Source organism: Phyllostomus discolor, chromosome 12 (assembly GCF_004126475.2).
Source record: "Phyllostomus discolor isolate MPI-MPIP mPhyDis1 chromosome 12, mPhyDis1.pri.v3, whole genome shotgun sequence".
NCBI classification, from domain to species: domain Eukaryota; kingdom Metazoa; phylum Chordata; class Mammalia; order Chiroptera; family Phyllostomidae; genus Phyllostomus; species Phyllostomus discolor.
In genome coordinates, this window is record NC_040914.2 from 14,957,765 (window position 1) to 14,982,849 (window position 25,085).

General features: G+C 43.7%; 1 long non-coding RNA gene across 1 annotated transcript; it reads left to right on the forward strand.

Moving 5' to 3' along the window:
* The first annotated feature begins 12,274 nt into the window (after positions 1-12,274).
* On the forward strand, positions 12,275-13,414 carry LOC118497700. Its single transcript, XR_004900222.1, has 3 exons — positions 12,275-12,401; positions 12,607-12,755; positions 13,304-13,414. It is a non-coding gene; the product is annotated as an uncharacterized LOC118497700 (long non-coding RNA).
* The last annotated feature ends 11,671 nt before the right edge of the window (positions 13,415-25,085 follow it).

The following is a 25,085-nucleotide window of genomic DNA, read 5'->3' on the forward strand; positions in this document are numbered from 1 at the left end:
AAAGGTGGTACCTCTGCTTTAGGAGCTTGATCATTCATTGGTTTTGCTTTAATACTGCCACGTGTTTCACCATTAATTATGACACTGGCTGTTGATTTGGAAAATATATTTCTAAGCAAGTTAAAGAAGTATTTTGTTTCTGTTTTGAGGCTCTTTATTGGTAAAGAGGAGTTATTTAACATTTACCAGTATAGTATTTTAATAACCCTTGAGATGACACGTACATTTTTTCAATCAGCAATATTTATTGTCGGCTACGTGCCAGGTGCTGCCACTCCCACGTCTGATTCTCATCCCTCCATTTTAGCAGCTGTCACATCCTGGGCAACATGCTTAACTTTGTCTGAACTTTTTCTGTCTTCTGTAGGAAGTGGTGACTTGTTTGTCCTTCCACCAGGACTGTGGTGAGACTCTCCGAGGTCAAGTTCTTACCACAGTGTTGGATGCCACATTAATACTGCTGCTCGCTCTCCCTGTTCCCTTCCTGTTTCCCTCCCTCCCTCTCCTCTTTCTGCTTCCCTCCCTCTCCCCACCTCCCTTGCTCTCTCCATCCTCCTACCCTTCCATCCCCACTCCTCTCTCTCCTTCCTACCACCCTCCCCACCACCTCCTCTTCCTCTCCTGTTCCTCTCCACTAACCCCCTTTTTTCTTTCTTACGTTATGAGGCTGCCAGCTCCCTTGAAGAGGAGAACTAACCAAGAGGCACTCCTGGGACGACTGGTGTGGTTGGCGTGGAGCAGGAAGGAGCAGTGCTGGTGCAGCGGAGAGAGAAAATGGAGGCTGAGCCATATCCCAGCCACTCGAGTGTCAGTGATGGAACTGACTCCAGCTCAGGCATGCGACCAAGACATCTCATTTCTTGTGTGAGACAGGTAGTAATTAACAAACAAATAAGGCTTTCCCTTGAAGACAGGCATGTGTCAGGGGCACATGCATTTGCCAAGGGAAAATCGCAAAAAGGAATCAAGCTAACAGTATAGGATTAGCTTTCCAGTTTTGCATATTTTGTCTTCCTCACTTTCTTCTACAGAAGTAACTTTTTGCTCCTATAACAACAGTAACTAATGTGGAAAGCCCACCATAAACAGACTTTGATAATTCAGTTTTGAAACTCACATCAACCCATATTGTATTTGTATAGCACACTAAAATTTTGTGTATTTCCTTCCTAAAATAATGCAATAGAATATTCAGAAATTCCTAGCATTTTTATACCCCCTCCCCAAATCAAGCAGGCAGAAACTCCATTAGGCCAAGATTTCCAATGAAATATTTTCCTAGCACCTTTGAGTGTTAAAAATAACCTCTTGTCTTTTGTAAAAGCCTGAAATTACTGAGAAATTTATGCCAGGTCTGAGAGGCAGAAGTAGATATATAGTCTAGAGACAGAGATAGAGGCAGAGGGTGGAGAGGGAGAAAGAAGGCAGGGGTTTTTTTCTTCCTTTTTTTTTTTTTCAGTGTGGGGTCTGGGAGCAGAAACAGTGAGAGTCATGGCCGACTCCTAACACTTTGAGGAGGGCAGAGGTCTGCAAGCTGCTAAAGAAGTGGACCATCAACCCCACTCTTTCAATAGTCCTGGTAGGATCCTGAAGGAAATAGCCATGTTGCTCTGACCACCACTTGTTCACTCCACTGGTGCTGGAGGGAAAACCCCAATTAAACAGTGTGAGATGACTGAACACACAGCGCCCAGCACTGCACAGCTGAGACTGAGAGCAGTTATCTAACCACATGCATTACCGGCCAGCCCCCGGGGGCGGGGAGGACATAGCACCCCACACAGGCCCACTGGGAATAAGCAGGGCAGTGGGGGGCAGGCTTGTAGCCACAAGAAGAGGCGGTGTCCCCTGGCTCTCTTAGAGTGATGGAAAAATCCAGTTATGAAAATTCATGAGGTTGATGCAAGAAGTAAACACGGGTGTAGATTAACTCCAGGATAGATGTCTAGGGCTTTCTGATTAGTATCAAGAACATTCAACCCTTGGAAGAGAAAAACTCAGTGTGCATCTCTCCTGCTGACTGGGTTATGGCCCAGATGGTGGGATCCAGTGTTAGCATCTGAGAAACTTCCCTTCACTCTCGTTCATTACGCTTGCTTCATTGAAAGTATAATTTAAATACCACAAAATCCACCTGTTTGATGTATATAGAACATTGTAGAAAGAAATTGAAAAAGACCTGAATCTATGGAAAGACATGCTGTGTTCATGGATAAGGAGACTTTTAACATTGTTAAGTGGGCGGCACTCCCCAAATTGATCTTATTTCTGCCCTTTCCTCTCTTTGCCTTCTAGTGCTCCCATTATATGTGTGTTGCTTTATTTGATGGTGTCCCACAGGGCTTTGAGGTCCTGTCTGTTTTTCTTCATCTTTTTTGTTTCTTTTTCTCAGATTGGATAATTTTATTCATCTATCACCAAGTTTGCTGAATTTTTTTTGTTAGCTCAAATCTGCTTTTCAACCCTTCTAGTGAGTCTTTAATTTTCATTATCATACTTTTAAATTCCAGAATTTCTATTTGGTCTTTTTAAAAAAGATATGTTTTTAAATTTCCCTTCACCATTTTTCACCCATTCCCCCTGGCAGCCATCAGTTTGTTCTTTCCATAAATCTGTTTTTGTTTGGTTTGGTTTTACATTCAACATATAAGTGAAATCATACAGTACTTGTCTTTTCTGTGTCTGACTTATTTCACTTAGTATAATACCCTTCTAGGTCCATCCATGTTGTTGCAAATGGCAAGATTTCAGTCTCTGTTATTTTTGAGTAATATTGCATTGTGTGTGTGTGTGTGTGTGTGTAATATATATCCCATCTTAATCTATTTATGTATTGATACACACCTAAGTTGTTTCCTATCTTGGCCATTGTAAATAATGCTGCAATAAACATAGGGATGCATGCATCTTTTCAAATTAATGTTTTCATTTTCTCCAGATAAATATCCAGAAGTAGAATTGCTACATTGTATGGTAGGTCTGTTTTCAATTTTTTGAGGAATCTCCATATTGTTGTCCATAGTGACTGCACCAATTTACAGTCCCACCAGCAGTGATTGAAGGTTTCCTTTTCTCTACATCCTTGCCACCACTTGGTATTTGTTGACTAAAAAATAATTTCTAATTCTTTATTTGTATCCTCTATTTAATGGGTCAGTGCTATCATACCTTTACAAAATTCTATAACATGGTTTTTCTTTAAAGTATTTTATCGTTGTTCAAGTACAGTTGTCTGCATTTACCCCCCCACTCCCCTCCACCCCAGCCATCCCCACCTCCCTCCCCTGCTTCTGCCTCCCTTGGTTTTGTTCCATGTGTCCTCTATAGTTGTTCCTGAAAACCCTTCCCTACTTTCCCCCCTGTTATCCCATCTCCCTTTGGTCACAGTCAGCCTGTTCTCTGTTTCAATGTCTCTGGTTATATTTGGCCTGCTTGTTTGCTTTGTTGATTAGGTTCCACTTAAGGGTGAAATCATATGGTATTTGTCTTTCACCACCTGGTCTATTTCACTTAGCATAATATTCTCCAGATCCATCCATGCTGTCATAAAGGGTAGGCGCTCCTTCTTTCTTTCTGCTGCATAGAATTCCATTGTGTAAATGTACCATAGTTTTTTGATCCATTCATTTACTAATGGGCACTTAGGTTGCTTCCAGCAGTTGGCTATTGTAAATTGTGCTGCTATGAACATTGGGGTGCATAGGTTCTTTGGATTGGTGTTTCAGGGTTCTTAGAATATAGTCCCAGCAGTGGAATTGGTGGGTCAAAAGGCAGATCCATTTTTAGTTTTCTGAGAAAGTTCCATACTGTTTTCCATAGTGGTTGTACCAGTCTGCAGTCCCACCAACAGTGCACTAGGGTTCCCTTTTCTCCAACGCTTGCTGTTTGTTGATTTATTATGGCCATTCTCACCGGTGTAAGTGGTATCTCATTGTGGTTTTAACGTGCATCTCTCTGATGGCTAGTGATACTGAGCATCTTTTTGTATGTCTCTGGGCCCTCTGTATGTCCTTCTTGGAAAAGCGTCTGTTCAAGTCTTTTGCCCATTTTTTAATTGGGTTGTCTTCCTAGAGTGGAGTCATGTGAGTTCTTTATATATTTTGGAGATCAAACCCTTGTCTGAGGTATCATTGGCAAATATGTTTTCCCACATGGTTGGTTCTCTTTTCATTTTAATTCTATTTTCTTTAGCCATATAATGTGGTTGTTTTGTTTGTTTGTTTGTTTGTGTGTTTGTTTTGCTCTTTGAACATATTCCCAATATAAGCTTCAGAATCTTTGTCTGATAAGTCCACCATCTGAACCCCTCTGATACAGTTTCTGCTAATTTCTTTTTTCCTGCGCAGAGTACCTTTTCCTGCTTCTTTACATACCACATAACATTTTGTCAAAAATTGGACATTTTTGGTAACATAGGTAGTCACAATTCTAGAGTTTGATTCACTCTCCAACCCAGGGTCATTTATGTGGCTATTTCTTTGTTTAGTCACTTGCCAGGACTAGTTCTATGGAGTCCACTTACTTTGCAGTGCCTGCTGATATCAGGCACAACTGTTCTTTTGAAGTGTTTGTTTGTGTATGTGTTTGTCTGTTTTAAACCTGGCATCTCAGGAGTCACCTGTGTTTCAGCAAAGCTTTGTGGTGAGCCAGTGATTGAGTCAGAGTCCAATCCTGAGTCAGTACAGCTTCCCCACATGCTGGTAGATCACCATCTGAATTGGGGGATGCATTTAAAGTCTGGATGGTGTGTAATTATGCACCAGGTTTTCCTCGTTGTGTCCACAGGCCTCACATTCACCCAGGAACAAGCAGAGAGAGCATGCCGTCTTTGTGCTCAGGCCACCCTGCACATGCACACAGAGCTCTAGATCCCCAGTCATATGTGGCAGTTTATCAAGTCTGATTGGGGCCACCTTGTTTCTTAGATTGCCCAACTGACATGTGACCTGTCTGCTGCTGTTTTGTCCCATTGCACCACAGCCTTGCTGTGATGGGGAATCTCTCTCTCAGAGTTTGCCATTGTTTTCAACCACCTGTGGGTGTGTGTTTTTGTATACTCCAAATCAATCTGCCCCCTCCAGGTGAGACTGCTAGGCCTGAGGCCTGGCCCAAGCTGCTGGGACCTCAGCTCCAGGGAGGTGAGGTAGAAGGTTGGGGGTTGCTTTAGGCCAAAACGCCACAAAATTCCATTTTCTTAGTCAGTTTCAGTCCTTTTTTTTTTTAGGTACTTGTGAATTGACTTATGGTAATGTTCAATTTCCAGAGCGATGAATTATTATTGTTGTGGATTTTGTCATCTTTTATTTTTTTTGAGAGAAAATTTATCAAGCTTCTCATTCCCCTGCTCTGGAAATCCTGTTTGTTTTATTTGTTTGTTTACTTGCTTGTTTTTACCTGAGTCATTGCATTTTAAAGAAAGAGAAAGGGAGAGACCAGAGAAACATTGATTGTTTGCCTTCTCATATGCACCCCAACTGGGATCAACCCCACCACCCCTGTAACCTGAGTATGTGTCCTGTCCAGAATTAAACCCACTACCCTTCAATCTAAGGGATGATGCTCCAACCAACTGAGCCATACTAGCCAGGGCATCCTACACACTCTTTTTATTCTTAACATCTCTTTCCTGGTTTGAATCTCATATCAAATCTATGGATTGAAATTATTGGTGTTTTCATTTTATAGATGACAAGACAGGACTAAAGCACTTAAAACCTTTTCCCAAGGTCATCCTAGCTGGAGAGAGTTGAAGCAGGCCTGGATGCTAAAGGCACTTAGCCAGGCTGTTGAAAGGAGCCCCACTCCTCCCCAGGACACAGTGAGAGGTGATACCACATGGGTCTCTATTAAATATGATGTACCAGTGAGAAGCAACCTTTAGTAACAGCCTCCCCATTCTTTCAATAGCTTTGCAGCCATGTGACTCACATGTCACACAGTTTGTTAATTTCAGCCTCACAGGTTCAATGGTCTTCGGCGCAGCCACACATGTGCAGCCATCATCACCATCAATTTAGAGCAACTTCCTTATGTCCAAGAGACACCCAACGCCCATCATCAGGCCCTTGGTTCCCACCTCCCAGGCCTTGGCATGCACTAATCTGCTTTGTCTTTATAGCTTTGCCTGCTGGGGACACTTCAGATACATGCAATCATAGCACTTGTGTCGGTGCCTGTTTTCTTTCTTTCCCGAAGGCATAATAATGTCCTCAAGGTTTACTTATGTTGTGGTGTGTACAGTTTCTTCATTCCTTTGAACTGTGGGATGATATCCAATTGTATGGATAAACCACCTTTTATTTCCCCAGCAGGTGACTGTGTGTTTATTTATGTTCCAGTTCCTGACACAGAGCTCCCAATCCCCTTGGAATTTCCTGGGTGATGGGAAGACCTCTTGTTCTCATGAGGTGACTCTCGGTGGGCTCCTGCACGAAGGCGGGTCACCAGAGAGACCCAGCCATGGGGAGAGGCTTGGGATTTTCAGCCCCGCCCCTCATCCTCCAGAGAGGGGAGAGGGGCAGGAAATGGAATTCATGATAGGTCATGCCTGTGTAATGCAGCCTCCATAAAAATGCCAAAGGTTCAGGGTTCAAGGAGCTTCTGGGTTGCTGCTGGGAGCACGTCACATCTGAAAAAGGCATGAAAGCTCTGCACTTTTTCCCATACACCCTGCCCTATGCATATCTTTCATCTGGATATTCATCTGTATTCTTTCTAATATTCTCTTATAATAAACTGGCAAAGGTAAGTAAACTCTTTTCCCAAGTTCTATCACCTGCTTTAGCAAATAAATCAAATCCAAGGAAGGGTCATGGGAACCTTTCATTTATAGCTTGTTGGCCAGAAGCACAGATGGCCCTCTGGGCTTATGATTGGCATATGAAGTTAGTAGCAGACTTGAGGGACTAAACTCTTTCCCTGTGGCATCGGATGCCATGTTCAGGTGGATGACTCAGAATTGAGTTAAATTATAGCCTCGCCAGCTGAATTGCTTGATGTGGCAAAACCCTGACACAGTTGATATCAGCAGTGTTGTGAGTGGGACAGTTGTGTGAGAGTAAGGGGAAAACACAGGAGGAAGACTGAGTTTTTCCTACTAACCTGAGTATATACCTATAAGTGGGGTTTCTGGGTTGTACGGTAAGTCTATGTTTATCTTTTTAAGGAACTGCCAAACTGCTTTTAAAAGAGGCTGCATTATACTCCGGTTTCTCTTCAAATTGCACAAATCTTTCCCTTTTTTAAAGCCTAAGAAACCTGAAACACCAATCCAAAAGAACCTATGCACCCCAATGTTCATGGCAGCACAATTTACAATAGCCAAGTCTTGGAAGCAACCTAGGTGCCCATCAGCAAATGAATGGATCAAAAAACTATGGTACATTTACACAATGGAATTCTATGCAGTAGAAGGAAAGGAGGAGTTCCTACCCTTTGTGACAGCATGGATGGAACTGGAGAGCATCATGCTACGTGAAATAGACCAGGTGGTGAAAGACAAATACCATAGGATCTCACCTTTAACAGGAACCTAAACAACAAAACAAACAAGCAAAATATAACCAAAGACACTGAAATAGAGAACGGGCTGACTGACAGTGACCAGAAAGGAGAGGGGGAGGGAATTTCAGAGAAAAAGGGGAAGGATTTACAGGAACAAGTATAAAGGACATGTGGACAAAAACTAGGGGAGGTGGAAATTGGAGGAAGGTGGGGAGGGCTGGGTGGTTGGCTGGGATGGTAGTAAAAGACAGAGAACTATGCTTGAACAACAATTTTAAAAACCTAAAAATTTAAAAACACCTTAAAAAATAAATAAAAATAAAAGAGGCTGCACTATCTTGCATTCCTATTGGCAATGTATGAGGAGTCCAGTTTTTGCACATCCTTGCCAATACATGTTATTATCTTGTTTTTATGTTATAACATCTTAGTGGGGTGAAATGGTATATCATTGTGGTTTTCCCTGATGGCTAATGACTTTTAACATCTGTGTTTGTGCTTATTGACCATCTGTACATTCTTTGGTGAAAAATCTATTCAGTTTCTTGGCTCATTTTAAATTGGTTTGTCATTTGATTATTGAGGCATAAGAGTTCTAGATTTGTTCTAGATACGAGTCCCCTCACAATTGATTTCCAAATACTTTCTTCCATTCTTGCAGTTGTCTTTTCACTTTTCTGATGGTATTTTTTATAAGTTTGAGTTATATATTTTTTAAAGATTTTATTTTTTATTTATTAATTTTTAGAGAGAGGGAGAGAAGCATCAAAGTGAGAGAGAAACATCAATTGGTTGCCCCTCATATGTGCCCCAACCAGGGCCTGAACCCACAACCCAGGCATGTGCCCTGACTGAGAATCAAACTGTGAAATTTTGCTTTGTGGGATGATGCCCAACCAACTGAGCCACACTGGTCAGGACTCTGATGGTATTTTGAAGCATAAATGCTTTACTTTTAATGAAGTTCTACTTACATACTTTTTCTTTTGGCATTTGTTCTCTTAGCATCACCTCTAAGAACTCATTGCCTAATCCAAGGTCTTGAAGATTTACTCCTATATTTTCTTCTAAGAATTTTATAGGTTCAACTCTTACAGTTAAGTCCATAGCCTGTTTTGAAGTCCATTGCAAATGTGAAGGTTATTTTAGGACATTCAATTACAGGCCATTACTCTATGTCTACCTATACTCTCTCAATTACAGTAACTTCATAGATGATTTAAAACTGGGAAGCGTAAGTCCTCCAATTTTGTTCTTCATAAATTTTTTTTTATTATTTGGGGTCCCTTGAAATTCTCAAAATTTCTTTGAATTTAAGATCAGCTTATCAATTTCTTCGAAGAAGCCAGCTGGAATTTTGATAAGGATCACATTAAATTTGTAGATTAATTTGGGGAGTATTGCCAGGTTAACAATATTAAGTCTCTTTATCCAAGAACATGGGATGTTTTTCCATTTATTTATGTCTTCTTTAGTTTTTTTTTTTTAATCCTTACCTAAGGATATATTTATTGGTTTTAGAGAGACAGGAGAGGAGAAAGAGAGAGAGAAACATTGATGTGAGAGAGAAACATCGATCAGTTGCCTCCCATAGGCACCCTGACCAGGAATCAAACCTGCAACCATTTGATGTACAGGGACTATAGTCCAACCATGTGAGCTCCCTCCAGCCACAGCTAGGATTTCTTTAATGTCTTTCAATCATTGTGCTGTAGTTTTCAGAGTATAACTTTCTCATTTCTTTTGTTAAATCTATGCCCAAGTACTTTATTCCTTCTTTACTATGGTAAATGAGTGGGCCATGGATTCTCACCCAGGGTGAGCTGTTCCTGGAGTCCCCACACCAGCTCACAGCTCTGAATAGATAGAACTCACATTGCCCTGAAAGAAAAGGATTGTTATGTGTATTTCCAATGAGGAAATTAAGGCTCAGAGGAAGGGAGGCATTTCATAACGAGTAAGGGCTCCAGGCCTTTCTGGTCTGGAAACTGGTCAGGCCATGTTTCTGGTGATTCTTGAGCTTTGAGCCAGGGTGGGGAGGCCTATTTGGGGAGATAAATATGGTCCAATGTGAGACACAGCAGGGAAACTCCCACTTCAAACATGCCCTCTAGGCTGGGTGGTCTTAACAGCCAGCCCTGCCCCAGCTTACTCTGTGCCCTAGAGGAGTCCCCTATTTCCTCCTCCTCTAAATGGTGACTTCCATGGTGGTCTTATGGCACTTCTCCAAAGCTCTGACAGGCCAGCTGTTAGAGCTTTGGAGCTCCTGATGCTGAGTCCATAACAGGAAACAAAGTGGAGTCTGTTGAACACATTGTGAGAGCAAACGGTCCTTTTCATGATTCCCTCTGCCCTTTGCCTGGTCATGGAACACTAACTCGGAAAGGGACTTTACAAACATCTTGACCTCGTTTTCAATGCATTTTAAACTATACACTCCAGAGACATTAAACTATGGGCCAATGTCCTGTGATTTCACCTAAGAGATAAACTTGAACTTCATGAACTCAGGCTTAGGAACACACCAGCACAGTCCTGGTGAGGTTGATTCCTATCTGGTGGGAGGGGTTTGGTGTGAGGGGAAACTGGTCATATAAGAAGGCAGCAGAGATTGACGTTTGTCAGTCACAGAAGGCCAGCTGCCATGGCACTGAACATGCAAACTCTTCTCATCTGGATTGGCACCTGCATCTTTCTGCACATGGATTCTGTGCATGGAGGTGAGGGAGGGGAGATGTGCCAGGACTGGGGTGGAAGAAAGGGCACCAGAAATGGGTTGAATGGTAAAAATAATAATAATAATAATAATAATAATAATAATAATAATAATAAAATGGCAACCAATATATCTGCCATTCCTCGAGCATGTCCCATGGACTCTTTTCTCTTCAAACAAGTCTCTGAAATGTAAGCCTAGTCAGTCTGACTCAAAAGCTCATGGTGTTATTGATCATCAGTGTTCACAACAGCTGCTTCATTTCTGACTGTGATTTCCAGTGCTCTAGACATAGGCAGCCTGTGTAACACAGGGTTACTTACATCATTCCAAGTGAGTTTTTGATGTAAATAGGGGTGAGTGTTTGCAGTACTGGAGAAGGCATAGCACATCCATGATTAGCATGGTACACTTGTGTCCCAGGGGTCGTGTAACTCACCTGTGTCAGTATGATGGCTTTGAGGGAGTGTGAGGTTCTTCCTCATGTGGTATGTTGTAGCCTTCTCAGGTATCTGTTTCCAGTAAAATGGCCTTCAAACTGTGAAGAAAATAGTGTTGCTAACTATAGTCACTGCATCGTAGAGCAGATGCATGGAGCTTACACTTACACATATGGTTAAGTGAGAGCCCTGGCTGGGTAGCTCAGTGGGTTAGAGCACCATTCTGATACACTAAGGTTGTGGGTTTGATCCCCGGTCAGGTCACATACAAGAATCAACCAATGAATGCATCAGGAAGTGGAATGACAAATTGATATATTTTCTCTTTTCTTTCCTCCCTCTCAAAAATCAATAAAAAAATTGAGTTAAAAAAAAGTGTTAAGTGGGGAGATCTCATGTTGTGTTCTTAGTGTGAGAAAAAAATGATAACCTTCTAAGGTGACAGGAAGTTAGAGCAACTTCTAAGGTGACAGGAAGTTAGAGCGCAGCAGAGCGGGTCCTGCCATCAGTGTGTTCAGATGGCTCCTTTCTGTTCTTGCTCTCTGCGTTCCCACTACACCTGCATTTTTTCCAGCTCCATTGCATCTGTCCTTCTCCCATTTCCTCAGGGAAGCGGTGTTAGAAAATGATGAAAACAAGCAACAATCACGTCAAACAAACTAATGTGTGTGGGGGTGGGTGACCGTGATCAGCATTCTTCAAAGGTATTCTACACACATGGGCTAAGTTCCCCCCTCAGTGATGGGACAGCAGGTGCCCACATTTCCTGGGCTGTGGGTGGAGCACAAGTCCTCCCACCACCTCACCCCGAGTTGCTTATTCATTCAGCCCAGGCCACGGGTAGGTAGTGGGGCTGGAGTCTCAGGAGAGGGCCTCATTGGAAGGGAGGGCGGCCTGCAGGGGAGCCTGTCCAAGAAGCAGAAGGCAGGACTGGGTGGGGCAGGGGTGTCAGACAGAAAACACACCAGTCACAGAGAGGTGCTGTTTGCCTCCAGGAGACGCAGTGACGTAGCTGAGAAAACTCACGGAGGCCAAAGATGCTTGGCCTGGCCACATGGCCATGGAGCCCTCTCTGGATTCCTGTAGTTTTCCTCTTCAGTCTGTTCCAGTGTGAAGTCACTGCACGCTGACCCTCATTTTCTTACACTGTGAATGTGGCTCGCTATGGGGCTTCTGAATGGTGTGAGGTAGATTATTCATGATGATAGCAAGACATAACCTGTGTTCCCAAATATGAAACATACTTAGACTTTTAGTGTCGAACCAGGTGAAGTGGAAGCTCCAAACATGACAAATCCACAGCATCTAAAAAAAATCATGATCTCAGATCAGGCTGCGTTGAGGTCTGGCGAGTGCAGGTGTCACCAGGAGCTGCAGTGTCCACGAGGCATGTGCCCAGGTGAATACAGGAAGGTGAACATGTCACTGGGCAGGGACCCTGTCACGTCGGCCTTGGCATCCCTGATGCTGCCTAGAGGGCCGCGTGCATGGCAGAACCTCTGCAGTGTCTCAGTGGTCTGGCTTGAACAGAAACATTGCCAGCATGAATGCAGAGAGTACAACACACAGAAGAGCTAATGAGAACGGTGCCTGCCTTTTTCTTTTTCCAGAGGAGAGCTGTGCTATCCCATTTACCTATGCAGGCAAGAAGTATTTTAATTGCATTAGCCATAATTCTGTGAGCGACTGGTGTTCTCTAGACGAAGAATATTTAGGGAGATGGAAATATTGTACAAAGGACGGTGAGTAAGCAGCTTTTCCTCCTGTGAGCAGTGTGTGGCTTCTCAGATGCAGGGGGAGGGGTGGGGTCCATAACTGCACTCTACATGGAAGCCGCAGGCATCTCCCCGTCCAGCCCCGGGTGTCCCATTCATGTCCCCTTTCTCTTGATGAGACCAAAATAACCTCCCCTCAACTAATTTTCTCACCCTTCCTTCTACTTTTCAGACTATGCCCCTTGTTACTTTCCCTTTGCCTATAATGGCAAACTGTGTGACACTTGCACAGTCCATGGGAGTATGTTGGGGATAGCATGGTGCTCACTCACTGAAAACTTTAACAAGGATGGAGCTTGGAAGAGTTGCTTCTGAAACAGGGTAAGAGTGTGTGGGGGACAATGAGAAAAGACACGGGTGAGTAGGGAAGAGATGAAGCTGGGTAAAGAGAGAGAGTCAGGTGATAGAGAGAGGAGGGAAGGGAGGGAGTCAGGTGATAGAGAAGGGGGAAGAGACAGGTGGAGTGGTGGGAGGAGGGGACAGGGGATGGAGGAAGTGTGAGGAGCAGAGATCTGGAGAGGAAAGAAAGGGGAGTGGAGATGAAAAGAATAAAAGAAAAGGTGGAATGCAAAGGATGGAGAGAGGAGAGTCAAAAAGGAGGAAGAAAGGGAGTTTGCAGGGTCCGACGTGGAGGGGAAGGCTGGGGAGGGTGAGTGGTAAGAGAAGGTGAATGGGGAAGCGAGAGTACAGTGCAGAGTCTTTTGAGCAAGCGTGGGAGAGCCAGAGTGGAGCTGGGGGAGAGCAGAGAGAGAGGGGAAGAGAAACCAGACCTTTGTGCTCCAGGTGACTGATTAGAAAAAGAAGCAGAACTCTTTCACATTGACATCAAAACCATGTTACATTACTGGTTCCAGTGACCCCAACCTCAGCCGTGGATTCAGACCAGACTGTGAAACCCAAGTGTGGAAGATCAAGAAATCTCAAGCTTGAAGGCCACGCCCCGAGGGCCAGAGGTGATGAAATCCTTTCCTTTCAGCTCCAAGTGCTCCAAGTGCACCCATCAACAAACCACTGTCTCTACAGGCATGACTTTGTTATCCTGTCTTAAAGAATAAACCATCTTTCAAATGGGAGTGGCTCTGTGCGACCAGGTAGGTCATGCCGGACCTTCCCATCCTGGCCTTCTCCCCCAGACCCTGAAACATCAACACACATCCTATTTGTCTTTTCTGTGGGTTTGACTGAATGGCACAGGTGTGGGGAGGCCCCTGGGGTGGGGAGGGTCCCTGAGGTTGGGTGCCTGCCACAGACTATGTGTCTTTCCTGACTTCATAGAACATTTTCTTTCTGGAGCTCTTCTCTGACTCCCCAGTAGAAGGATCTCTGGTCGTGTTCTCCCAGTCTTTCCCTCCCTGCTTGCAACTCAATGGTGCATCTCCCCAGGGGATGCTGATTATTGGGAGGACAGGGTGGACTTTGTTTGTCTTGGCATTGGTCTGAAGCGCAGAACCTGACACATGCTTGGCTCTCAGGCATTTTTCAAAGGCCTGCAGTCTGTTTAAAACATATTCTAGGAAAAGTATTTTCCATAAACAGCTGGGTATGAACGAGGCACAATTAAAGTCACAGGTGCCAGAAATAAAGGACCTGGAAGCCAGAGCTGAATGTGTACTCTGGCGCCTGAACAGCCTGGGCAGAGATGTGTCAGCGGCTGTGGGACCCGTTGTCACCAGTGAGGCTGCCATTCATGGCCTTTGGGCCATTGGGGTTAGTCATGGAAACAAGAACTTAAAACAAAGGCCTCATGAGGGCTACCCAGTGAAGGAACCTAGAAATCTCCTCTCGTGACCCAGAGAAGCAGGAAAGAAATTTCCTCTAAATGGATCATTTTTAAAAAATTATTCAAGAAAATATACTAAGTATCATGTCCTGGCTGGTGTGGCTCAGTTCGTTGGAATGTCCTCCCATAAACCAGAGGTAGGGGGTTCGATTCCTTGTCAGGGCACATACCTGAAATGTGGGTTTGATCCCTGGTTGGGGTGGGAATGGGAGGCAACCAATCCAGGTTTCTCTCTCATATCAATGTTTCTCTCCTTCCCTTCCTTCCTCTTGGTCTAAAATAAACATATTTTTTAATTTTTTAAAAAATAAAATATACTATATGAACAGCAACCTTATGTACAATGCCCCCACCAATGCCCACCACCCACCCCAGCTTCGCCTAATGAAAGTAACCTGAATGGGTGGAGCCAAAAACACAAGCTCCACTTCTTCCATCTGCCAGTCAAAGGCTGTGGCATCACTGCCAGTTGGGCTGGCACCAGCCTTACTTCCTCAGCCCTGAGTCTCAGAGGGCAATTTCAGGCCATTGTGATTGATGGGTTAGGGATTCTCTCCTCCACCCAAATGTCACTCATGGGGCCCAGGCTCCACCCAGGGAAGTGGGCTCAGAATACTGGACTCTCTGTCAGCATTACCCTAGCCTGCTGGTAGGAAGATTTTCCATGCTGGGAGAAGCAAGTCAAGAAGGCCCAGAAGCTCCTAACCCTGCCCAGTGCCCTGTTCATAAAGCAAGAGTGGCATTCTGAGAAAAGCCCTCCACTGTCCTTGCCTCCAGCTCCCAAGCTATGGCTCAGAGACCCAGAAAAGAACAGAGAGCTTCCAGCACCACATATTAGGTCCCCCCTCCACCCTCCCTTCTCCTTCTCTCTAGCATGGTTTTGAGGCAGGAGAAAGTCAGGAATGAGGAAACTCCAGAGATGCCCCAGGACTGAGACAATGGACTTCAATACAGAACAGAGACTGTTCTAAGATTGGTTTCTCAGGAATGAGAAAACCCCAGAGGTACCCAAGGACTAGTACATGGGACATTGATACAGGATAGAGTCCTTGTTGTAAGACCAGTTGTCCCTGATTTCTAGGAAAGAGCTGAATCATGGTGCAGAATGTGCTATATGGCTCCTGCTTCATTATAATAACATTAAAATAAATTAGAATTGTAGGACCCTGTCTCTCCCAGTGGGCAATCAAGGAAAATCATGGGATACCACATGCATGGTAGCTTAAAAGTAACATAACTACTTGAACAAGCACAATAAAAACCCACCAAAACTAGCCAGGAAATATCCACCTTGTAAGAACAGAATCCCTCTGGCCACTGTGGGTCAATCTCTGCTCAGAGTTGACCTACTCCCATATTCTGTGGGCAGCTGATGGCGATTCCAATAAAAGATTTTGCAGAGTTTTGAACAGTGGAAGAGATGCTGGGAGAACCATGTGAGGTCTCAAGGTACCTACTTTGAAGCAGACTGAGGCATAATTGTCCTATGTACAATGTTTCCTGTGTCCTGTATTTCCTTCAATAAATGTCTCTATTTTTCTTAGTACATGACTGAATATTTCCTGGACAGACCTCATGTATGTTCTTTGGCTACTCTATTCCCTATGCTGTACTTTACATCCCCATGACTAATCTGTAACTACAAATGTGTACTCCTTAATTCCACCTTTCACCCATCCCCATGACCACATTCCCATCTAGCAACCATGAAAATGTTCTCTGTATCTATGTTCCCCTTTCTGTTCTGCTTGTTTATTTTGTTTTTTAGAATCAATTGTTGCTAGATATGTATTTATTGACATTTTATTGTTCATATTTTTTATCTTCTTCCTCTTAAAGAAGACCCTTTAATATTTCATACAACACTGATTTGGTGGAGATGAACTCCTTTAGGATTTTCCTGTGTGGAAAGCTCTTTATCTGTCCTTTCATTCTAAATGATAGCTTTGCTGGGTAGAGTAATATTGGCTGTAGGTCCTTGCTTTTTATCACTTTGAATATTCCTTGCCAATCCCTTCTGGCCTGCAATGTCCTACCAGGGAGGCCAGGGCTGGGTGCTGAGCCTCCCAGACATCCTAGTGGTGCAGTTCATGTCGAAGCACCAAGCTGATCCCTGCACACCTGAGGGTCGTGAGAAACCAAGGGGTGCCTCATCCAGTCAGTCCTGGGAAGTTAGTTTCTACATCAGGAAACATGAAATGATCCCTTAGCCTGTCAAGTGGGAAGAAGCAGGTGAGCATCCAAACAAAGAGGACCATGGATAGGTTAGCCCAGCCTGCGGAGCTCATGGCCCTGAACAGGTCAAGACTGGCCTTCACAAGGTTTTTAAGATCCATCTGTATTACCACAAATGTCCAGTGCAATTTTTAACTTTGTCTGATACATATTGTACTTGGATATTGCCTATCTGTAGTTAGCTCATCTTGCCATTTTGTTCAGTGTCAATCCTTACTATATTTTCAAATTTCTTCCCTTATCTGGTTACAATTCTCCAAATAAACACTTCCAGTGTTTCTCCCTCCCTTCTGACTTGGTATCTGCCTGGATTCCTGGGGGACCACAGTTGCCTCAGACTGGCCTTTGTTCCAGAATCTGAGAAGACATGCCAGTGTAAGAGGGCATGCCTTTGCCATGATTCTCTAACCATCAACAGTGTCCTCACTTCACACACATCTCTACTGCTCTTTCAAGGAAAAAGATCACAGAGGTTTTAAAAGGTATTCTATCCTATAACTCAACAACTCTAGTAAGCATGCATGTCCCTGTCACACCAGCTACCAGCAGGCCTTCCCTGGATGACCCTGTTTCAGGCCCTTCATGGCCTGGAGCTCAGGCCAGACGTCAGTGTCCTTGTTCTCTGTTTTCACGAACTCCACGTGCCTGTCTTAGAGAGTCTACAACCACAACCTGGGAAATGGGATGTAAATCTCTCCTCTTGGTTTTGTTCCCTTCTCTGCTCTTTGTGGACTGTAGGATGCTTGGCTTAAATCCTTGGAGACCTGGGCAGAGGTGGATTGTGAGTAAGCAGAGGTGGGCATAGAGTGGATTTGTGAAGGGATTGGGGTCTCCTCAGGGTCAGGATAAGAAATTGTATGGCCTGGGGGGCTTAGGGATTATATGGGTTCAAGGGAACCCAAGGTGAATGCAGGAGGGCTGTATTGGGGCATCTCAGGTGGGCCTGCGGAATGAGTGAGGGGTGGACTTATCTGTTGAGTGAGGAGCTACTGGAGTTGGTGCATTGAAGTAGGGGTGCCATTCTCCCAGACTTGGATGGGTGTGAGGGGGAGTGCCTGTGAGTGTCATATGCCAGTTTTAACCCCCAATGACTGCTGCATCCCCCACACTGTACCTGGCCTGAGCCCATTGTATTGGCTAATGCACAAGCCAGTCACTGACTCTCTTGTGCCTCCTGCATTTAGACATAGGCATCTTTTGTGCAGAGGGGCTTCTCTCACCCCTGGACAGCAGTCCCTGCTAGAAAAACAAGACACAAGCTGCACCCTTGTTCTGGAAGCCCTAATTTTCAGGGTGAGTAGCTGGTTATTGTCAGTTATGCTAGGGAAAGATGAGGGGATGATTGTTTTTCTGAGGATAATTATGGCTTGTTATGTAATCAATGTGTTAAATATATTCTTTTTGATGCTAAAATTATCTCACATTTGGTCACTGATTTAGTCACAGCATACCTGCCTAATAATGATCAGAGCCCAAAATGTGGGAATTTCTAAAGAAAGGGAACACTCTCATTGGAGGGCTAAGACACTCAGGGCTTACCTTTCCTGTGGGTTTTTAATGTCCTGAGTTGATGCAGAATTCACATGGAGGATAAACTCCTTCACTTGCCCCACGAGGCTGGGCTGGCTTTACAGGCCAGCAAGCTGTGCAGTCACACAGTCACTTAGAAGAGCCTGTTCTAGGGTTAATGCTCTGCTTAGGCAATCTGGAAATTCTTAATGACTTTGTGACAAGGATCTCTGTATTTCTCACTTTATATTGGGTCAGTCCCACAATTCTGTAGTTGGTTCCAGCCCTAGAATTGACCATGGATTGCTGTGTTTGCTTTGGAAAAAGAAAAGTGTAGCCACAAGAAGACACTGCTGCCACCACTGGCAGGAGCTTGAGCACAGTCAGGTTGGAGTTTGGCCTTTTCTACCTTATTTGTGTCTTTGTGGATCTGTAATTGCCTGCCACCCTCCCTTCCAGCTCACAGAGAAAATGTTCTCCAGCCCTGATATACTTGAGAGATGAAAATTTTTGACTTCAAAATCCAAGGGAGTTTGGGGAAGTCACAGCTAAAGCTCAAATGTGAATAGCTTTGAATAGACATCCTGAAGTCCACTCTCAATGTTGGTGTTGGAAAATGCTGGAGACACTCAATGGGGAAACTGTGTGTGTGTGTGTGTGTGTGTGTGTGTGTGTGTGTGTGTGTGTGTGTTGGTAAAGGGAAGGAGGCGGCTCTGTCCTCATCCTTCAAGAGAGGAGACCTCAGATAATGCCTAAAAGTGCATGATCAGAAAGAACCCTCAAAGCATGTCATTCAGAGGTGACCTTTGTTGAAAACACCTGCAATCCACCTGGGCATGGATGTAAACAAAGGAGTAAACTGAGAGAAGCTGGAGCTACCAGAAATTGAGCTCATTTGGAAATATGAATTGCAACCCATAAAATCAAACTAGAGCCAACGACTGAAAAATACGTTGAAATTTGGAGCACACTCTAGTCATGGCAAAGAACAGGGAGATAGAATCAGAGTTAAAGCAGTAAGTTCATGGGCTGGAGGATATGGAAAGGTGTTTAGCAGAGATTTGTTGGCCAGAAGATAAGTTCTGGTTTTCAGTATGCCAGGAACTTATGGGAAGTCAGTCTCTCAATTCTTCAGCTTCATTTTCTTGAGAGCACAGGTGTAAAAAATTCTATGCTTAGTATACTCTGGTTTTATTTTAGAGTGAAATGCCTTTGCATTGCTCCACTTTGATTAAAAAAAACTGCATAAAGCATCACTGGTCACCCATGTCATGTAGTCATTGTTTTCCAACTTTCTGTTTTTTGCCTCTACATCAAACACATTGTTAGATGGGGAAGCACCTCAGAGCTCAGGACCATCTTACTATATCTTGTCCTGCATAACAAGAATGCAAAATGGCAGGTGGATTTCATTGACTTTATTTGAACAACAAAAGAAATGAAAAATAAAGAATTTCATTTATCTCCTCTAAGGAGGTTAACTCGGTTTCCACAGTCAGTTAAATCTTAAGGTAAACAGGGGACTTCTGGCCAAGATGGAGGCGTGGGTAGATACACTGTGGTTCCTCATATAACTAAAAGAAGGACAACAACAAATTTAAAAACAAAAACAACCAGAAATGACAGAAACTCAAACCATATGGAAGTCTGACAACCAAGGAGTTACAGAAGAAACATTCATCCAGACCAGTAGGAGGGGTGGAAATGAGAAGCCTGGCAGAGAGGACTCTCAGCAATGCGGTGACTGGAGTACCAGGCAAGGTGGAGGCTGGAGGACTGGGGCAGGAAAGGCGGCTACTGGTGGAGCATGTGGTCCCACATTTGCATGCAGATAAATTGGGAGGAATATCTAGGGAGCTAAACAGTCTGTGCAACCCAGGGTTCCAATGTGGGGAAATAAGGCCTCAAAACCTCTGAAAAAACCTGTGGGAGGTGAGGTGCCAGAAGAAACTCCCAGCCTCACAGGAAAGTTCACTGAAGAGACCCATAGGGTCCTAGAACATGCGCAAAACCACCCACCAGGAAATCAGCACCAGAAAGGTCCAATTTGTTTGTGGGTAGCAGGGGAAATGACTGAAAGCCAGCAGAGAGTGGAACAAGTGGCATTATTCCTTCTTGGACCCCTCCCCCACAAACAGAACCACAGTGCAGCAATGTGGATTGCCCCATCCTGGCAAGCACCTAAGGCTCGGCCCCTTACTACATAACAGGTGCATGAAACAACAACAACAACAAAATGGCCCAAATGAAAGAACAGATCAAAGCTCCAGAATAATACAACTAAGTGACAAAGAGATAACCATCTATCACAGGCACAGATCAAAACACTGGCAATGAGGATGCTCACAGAACTGGTTGAGTATGGTTGCAAAATAAAGGAAAAAGTGAAGGGTATGAAAAGGAAAATGTGCAGGGAAACAATAGTCATGGGAAGGAAACAGACTCAATCAAAGATTTGGAACAGAAGGAAGAAATAAACATACAACCAGAACAGAATAAAAAAAAAATTTTTAAATTAGGAGAGCCTTAGAAACCTCCAGGACAACTTTAAACATTACAATATCTGAATCATAGGGGTGACAGAAGGAGAAAAGGAGGAGCAAGAAATTAAAAACTTATTTGAAGAAATAATGAAGGAGAGCTCCCCCAAACTGTCAAAGGAAATAGACTTTCAGGAAGTCCAGGAAGCCCAGGGAGTCCCAAAGAAGTTGAGCCCAGGGAAGCACACACCAAGGCACATCATAATTACATCACCCAAAATTAAAGATAAGGAGAGAATCTTAAAAGCAGCAAGAGAAAAGGAGAGAGTTACCTACAAAAGTATGCCCATAAAACTACCAGCTGATTTCTCAAAAGAAATCTTGAAGGCAAGAAGGGGCTGGAAAGAAGTGTTTGAAGTCATTGAAATCAAGGGCCTACATCCAAGATTACTCTATTCAGCAAGATATCATTTAGAATGGAAGGGTAGATAAAGTGCTTCCCAGATAAGGTCCAGTTAAAGGAGTTCATCATCACTAAGCCCCTATTATATGAAATATTAAAGGGGCTTATCTAAGAAAAAGAAGATCAAAATTATGAACAGTAAAATGACAGCTAAATCACAACTATCAATACCTGAACATTAAAAAAAAAAACAACTAAGAAAACAGAATCACAGAAATGGAGATGACATGGAGGGTTATCAACAGAGAAGGGGTGGATGTAGAATGGGGAGAAAAGATGCAGGGAATAAGAAGTATAATTGGTAGCACAAAATAGACAGGGGGAGGTTAAAAATAGTATAGGATCCCTGGCTGGTGTGGTTCAGTGGGTTGAGTGCCAGCCTATGAACCAAAGGTTCACTGGTTTGGTTTCCAGTCAGATCACATACCTGTGTTGTGGGCAAGGTCCTCAGTAAGGGGAATGTGAGAGGCAACCACACATTGATGTTTCTCTGCCCATCACCCTCTCTTCCCCTTGAATAAAAAATACATAAAATCTTTTAAAAAATAAAAAAATAAAAATAGTATAGGTAATGAAAAAGCCAAAGAACTTTTATATACAAACCTTGTACTTGAACTAAGGGTGGGGGTGAATTCTGGAGAGAGGTGCTGTGCAGGACAGAGGGGGATAAAGGCATGGGGGAATAGGACAACTGTAATAGCATAATCAATAAAATATACTTAAAAAGAAGTGAAACAAAAGGTAAATTGTAGTGTATCTGGTATAAAAATTGTATTGCGCTGTTATCTCTGTGGAATAAAACATAAGCTATAACTTTGACAAAATAAATTTCGGTGGAATTTTTTTACTATGATTGCAACTATGATATGAAGATGGCATTGTGAGGAATTCTCTTTTCAATACTTCTATAAAGTGGGCAAATAAAATTAAGTTACAGCCACATAGGTGTATTGTAATCAAAATCTCCCTAACAACAGAGAGCAAATTACTGCTCTAAGCTAATAATAGGTTCTTTGCATAAGCAGAATAAAATTTTGTAGAAGCAAAACAAGTAGGGTTTCATGAGTTCATCCCTGAGAACACACCCTCACTAACTTGTCATTTCAGAAAAAGCCCCCCTTTAAATCTATATTCTAGTTCACTAATAAAAAACATTGACTGAGGACCTGCTATGTGCACATCATTTGGGACACAAAGAAGAATAAGACATTTTTTATACTTCTTGGAGAAGATGCTGCCTGAAATGAGGGTGGAGGAGACATAAAGAAGGAAATGCTGATTCCAGGAGTGTTCACGGGAAAATCAATGGGCCAGGGGAGCTAATGAAGTGGGTAAGAGGAAGAATGATGTGAAGTCAAGTGTGACTCTGTTGTTTCTGAAAGTGGGACTAGATGTACCATTGGGAAAAGTCAAAAGCAGATGCAATGTGAGTGGGACTCCAGGATTGGGCTGGGAGAAAGGTAGTCGCATTTGGGACCTGCGGGTTTGGAGTCCCAAAGGAGATGGCCCACCCATCTTTGGGTAGAATTACAAGATCATGAGAGTGTGTCCCCTGGATCATACTCATTAAACCCAACTCACTCTGATTCTAAAAAATTTTATTCTGCTTCTACAAAGATGCCAACTAGGAAGATGCCAGGTGGGGAGTCTTCATTATAAAGACAGCAGAGGAAGCTGGTGGGTCTGTGTGAAACTACACCCCATGTGAGGAAATGAGCAATCAGGAAACCCTGGGAAGAGCACTATGGAAAAGGGTGACACAGAGACTGGAACCCATGAAGACAGAAAGGAACTGGTGAGAGGAAGCAGAAGAGAAAGTCCCAAAAGCCAATGGAAGGTCAAGCCAGTATGTAGAGGAGCCTTTAATGTGAGCCAGTGGCCAGGACTGAGTCCTGGAAAGGGACACCCTGTGGGCAGCAGCGAGCCCACAGAAATCCTACCTGCAGGAGTGGTTCAGAGGGCCAGGGAAGCTTCAAAGTGGTGACCTCAGCTCACAGAAACCAGGCATCTGTAACACACTTTGACTCCAGGACGATGCCCACAGATGAATTTCCCATTACACCAAAATAAATTCCTAAAATCCTATGGAGTTATCAGTTAAAGTGTCACTCAAGGCTTATTAAGTGGTTTGGCTGGAGGCTAACTGGCAAGTCATCAGTATTTATGATTCCTCTGATGCTTCTCTCTAAAGGGTTAGAAGTGGTGACTCTTTCGGTGTACACTGAGCTAGCTGTCCTGTGCCAGAAAGTGTTTCCTGCTCTTTCTTTTGTCTCCCTACTCTCCTAAGTTAGTTGATCAATTTTTACAGAATGTGTTAGCAAATTTAACACAAATTGAACAAATTTTAAATTGATTTATTGAATGACATGAGCATGATTTTAGTTCTGGCCTTATGCCTTAACATTAAATACAAATTCAGTGTGTGATAAAAAGAACTGGTGTTCTATGGATTCTGGGTAAAATATGTCAGCCATTGAAAAAGCCTTCCCCTGACTCATTCAGAGGAAATCGTGTAGTGAAGCCTCATCTAGGAGAAGGTTAATGCTGATTTGTCAAAATCTGTAAACAATGCAGCACAGATGCTGATGGAACCACCAAATAAAGCAAACATACTCAGATAAGCAAGATGTCTGAATTCTTTAAAATGTTGTTAGTTGTTCTTATTCTGATAATTGGGTGGGTTGTGTACCACCTCAGGCAAGGGCCTTCTGAGTGGCCAATTACAGCTGTCAGGATGGGCTCATAAGGAATCAATTTGCTTTACTAAATATCATTTAATGCCATTTATTCATTATAACATACATAAGAACAATCAAAATTATCTATGTGTAATCACAGGACCCAGAAGTGATTGAGCCCACCCTGCATACCCAAGACATTTTTCCCTGTGTTTCCATGAAATGGTTTTAACTATTTTCTACCATCATAAAAAATATTTGCCATTTCCTGATGGTGTCTCAGTTGAAGGAGAGTCGTGAGAAGGTTAACTGGTGCTGAGACAGGGGAATGAGGGACAGAGTCTGTGAGGATTGCTGATAGTCTTTTGGCTCCATTCTACCAGCTCTGGAAAATAGGAAACTCTTTGGGACCTGAAGCAGCAGGCCAGGCCAGGGCTCTGAAGAGGGTCTGGGTCCTCCCAGCAGCTGTCCTCCCTCCACAGCACTGGGGCAGCCAGAAGTGCTCTATGACCTCTATGACCTTGGGTTTTTTTTCATTTCTCTCAAAAAAACTGAAGGACATCATTCTGGGTGGGAAGAAATAAAGCCTCCAAGTCCAATCGTTTGTTTATAGGAACCTGGACTCCAGCTGCATCTCTTCCAGTTCTCTGTCAACAGTTTCCACTGTCAATCAGAGGACCTGGTCTTTCTGAAAAGTTCCTAAAATGTTGCTCTCAAGTAGCACTTGGGAAGGAAAGTAGGCCACAGCATGGCTCCCACCACTCTACCTGTGGGTAGAATCTCTGTCCTGAGAGGGCAAGTCTGCAAGATGGAGAGCAATGGAAATAGACAACCATGAACCCTCCCCAAAGCTTCTTCCCCAGGTCTCTCCTTTGCCCTGCAGCCCTTGGGTTGGGTCTGAGGGACTGAGCTGATGCTCTGAGGACCTAGCCACACCTTTGTCCCAGTCAGGGGACTGGAGAACTCTAGGTGACTGGCCTGTGGTCCATGGCCCCAAGGAGCTGGGTCGTCAGTTTCCTTTTTTGGGTAGACACTGCACAGCTCTGTCCTTGATCAGCCCTGTCTGAAATGCTAGTGCCTGTGGGGACCACAGCTACAAATGGAAGGGGCTTCTCTTGTGGTAGGACCTAACTCCCAGGACAGATGGAAGGACAGATAATGGAGGCTATCTGCTGAGGAAGTAGCTTGTGGAGTGGAGTCCTCAATTCTTCCGTCTGGCTCTCCACCTGAACTTGACAGTAGAGCTCAGAGCTCAAGCTTGGCATTTCCGGTAAGACTATACATACACTTAATAATCATTTGCAAATCCCAGGTCATCAGCTGGAAGGATCATGCTTCCCAGCTCTTCAAACCCTGCAGATCCTGGAGAAGGGTGTGACAGTTGCAGGGTGTGTCTTCAGTGCCTTACTTCACCCACAGGAAAGTGGTTATTAAGGCTGAGAATTCTACAGGAGCCAAAAGAAAGTATAATTTTAGACCCTGAGCACCTCAGACTGCGGTCAGAAA